Consider the following 2,995-nt stretch of genomic DNA (forward strand, 5'->3'; position numbering starts at 1 on the left):
CAAGCAACAATAAGACTCATTCTCCTTTCCTTTCCAAGTCTCCCAGAAACTCCATCTGCTATTCTCTGTCACTCATGCTATTCAAAAAACTGTTTTCACTTTCTCTGGCTCAGGTTTGGTTTCTATCCTGCATGAAGCCAAGGACCCTCTTGGCTGGTCACGTGGGACCCTCCCCTGGTTCTTGGACCCAGCCTGCCTACATCACTTTCTCCTCTTAAATTACTCTTTGATACATTTAAGGGATATTTTCCAAATTTCCAGTTAATTTTCCCTATGTAAGTAAGTGATTATATTATTTCCAGAGCGTAAGACAATTAGACAATTATCATCCTATAACTCATTGCTCACATATCATAAAATGATATTACTTACTACATTTCCTAAAGGCACATCACCATTAGTAAATTATTTAAGCAACAGACAAAATAGTGTTCACTGGATTCTACTCATTATTCTACTAACGAATTGATATTGACTCAATGGTCAAGCAATTTAACATTCTATACCCCTGTCACATACTTAAAATGGGAAGAGTGACTTATTTAATATGGTTTTGATACGAGAATTAATGGCTAGAATGTATCATTCAAAACTTGAAAATATTTTACGGTGCCAATGTGTAACATTATTAAGGTTGAATGGATAGACATTACTCTGAGGTTTGAGGTAAGGCAGATTAAATTTTGCATTTATTAGAAAACTTATAATTCGTATTCAATGAAATTCCAGAGTTTATTTCCAACACGGCTCACATTTTACTTATGCCTATATCTCAAAAACAATTAACTCCCTGAATGAGGTGAGCAGATCAGGGTGCTTTAGGGTTATGCATGGATAAAATAATCACTTCTGTGATAAATGATTTGTTCATCTTACTAATTTTATTTTTTACTTATTTATTTTTTCAATTTGAAAGTAGCCATTTGTTAACTGACCAGATTACAAAAATAATCATGTTAGATACCTTAGTTCATCCTTCTAATAAGCCTACTGATCTGATCTTCCCTGTTGCCAGCATCTCCACCTTCTACAAAATGGGCGGTCTTTTTCTCCTTTCCCCCTCATGGAGAAGATAATTTGGAGGACCTAAGAAGCTGTTGGTTTCTTTGAAATGTTCTCCAACAGTACAGATCTCGTGAATCACATCCTCCATGCAGACGAAACCATGTTTACCAAGAGACTGAGCAATCAATGTGAGATCTGTCAGGGCAATTCTCTTCTTATTGATTTTGCCAAACCACGCTTAGAGATCAATTCATTCATCGACTTCAGGTTTGGGTATCCCCATGCTATATATACTTCCACAATCCTTAGCATGCTAATAGAAGCCTTGTTGAGCTTAACAAAGGTGCCACTGAAGATCTGGCAAAGGCAAAGAAGCTGCAACACCTTTCAAACCTTTGGGCTCACACCATTGAGACCTCTGATCCTGGTGACAAAGGCCAATCTGGGTTCCCCAGGAATGTAGAAGCTGCCAGCTTTTCTTGCCATCCCAGCCATTCGAATCTCAGTTCTGTACATCTGCCTATATTCCTTGTGGTAATACTTAGCTTTTTCATAGATAAGCTTCTTCCTTGCCATTCAAAGCACCTGTTGGGCAAACTTCTTTCTCAGACTGTTGATCTTCAACTCTAAGAAATTCCTTTGCTTTTTCTTAAGGGTTTCTAGCACAGCAGGAACCTTCTTTTTCTTCTCTTCTGCACCCTCCATGGTTCCAGCCAGAAAAGCCATCTTACTAATTTTAAATAAAATTAAACTTAATTTAATCCCAAAGAAATTTTCAAAGTTCAGCTATCTTAATAGGGGGGGATTACGTTCTACCAATAATTTTAACATTGGTGAAAATTATGTAACCTACAATTATTCTGTGGTGAAATTATATGGGTAGTAACAATATTAACTTTTTTTCCTCCATAAGTATTCCTTCTAAATATTATTTTAAGTGTCTAAAACTTTGAATACAAATACAAATTCATTTTTATATTGATCCTGAGACTATTTTTTCCGTATACAGGAAATGAAAACAAACAAACAAAACAGAGAGAGTGAGAGAAGAGAGACACTTGGAAACAGCAGTTATCTTTAAAAATCATACTCTTTTAGCCAAGCTGTTCTAAAATAGTGGATTTTAGGATGGAAGCTGAACAATCCGAAGTGAATGAAAATTACAGAATGGCTACATGAATGGGAAAAGGAGTGGTGAGAAAACAGGACAAAAGAAGAAAGCAGAGGACAAAAGAAAGCACACATTTTCCCCACAAGAACACCTGACTGGGAAGGGAGAAAAACACAAACCCAAAGGAATCCTAATTCCTATTGATGACATTTACATTTTTTCCTTTTCCTTTATCTTCTCACATCTCCTCTATTTCCACTCTTTCTCTCTCTTCCTTTCCCCATATGGCCTTAGTTTTCCCTTAGCTTACTTCATTCATCATCTTGCTGATTCTTCATATTTCTGGTGTTCTTTTAACCTCTGGAAAATATTCAAAGTAGTGGGTAAATGAAGCTAGAACAGATATTTTATTTGGTTTATGTTGCTAGAGAGATGCAAAATACTCTGGGGCTTACAATTCTGAAGCACTTTAATTTACCTAGTAGGATACATTTTTGAAATGTTAATGGGTTTGATTTTCCTCTTTTTCTTCCTTTATTTTCCCTATTGCTTAGTCTTTTCTGCACTCAAGTTCAAGAAAAAGGTAGATTAAAAATATGAGGCTTCACAACACTGAACTTCACAGACCTCAAATTAACCATTAAGCCACCTTACACACACACGCGCGTGCACGCGTGCACACGCTTGCAAATAATCACCTGTGCATATAAAATAAAAACCTTAAATGAAGAGTCTAACATTGCTTATTTTTATTTCTGTAGTAGAATGAAATGCATTGACCTAAAGAAGATGAAGTTTTATTCACACGCCTATTACTGATGGTGATTGATAAGACTTCAGATACCAGGTACTGCATCTCAGACTGATTACTGTCCCTAC

General features: G+C 36.2%; 1 pseudogene; it reads right to left on the reverse strand.

Annotated features, from left to right (window-relative positions):
* Positions 1-959: 959 nt before the first annotated feature.
* Positions 960-1,710, reverse strand: LOC103659194 (annotated as a pseudogene).
* Positions 1,711-2,995: the final 1,285 nt, after the last annotated feature.

Source organism: Ursus maritimus, unplaced genomic scaffold (genome assembly GCF_017311325.1).
Source record: "Ursus maritimus isolate PB19 unplaced genomic scaffold, ASM1731132v1 scaffold_10, whole genome shotgun sequence".
In the NCBI taxonomy this organism is placed as follows: domain Eukaryota; kingdom Metazoa; phylum Chordata; class Mammalia; order Carnivora; family Ursidae; genus Ursus; species Ursus maritimus.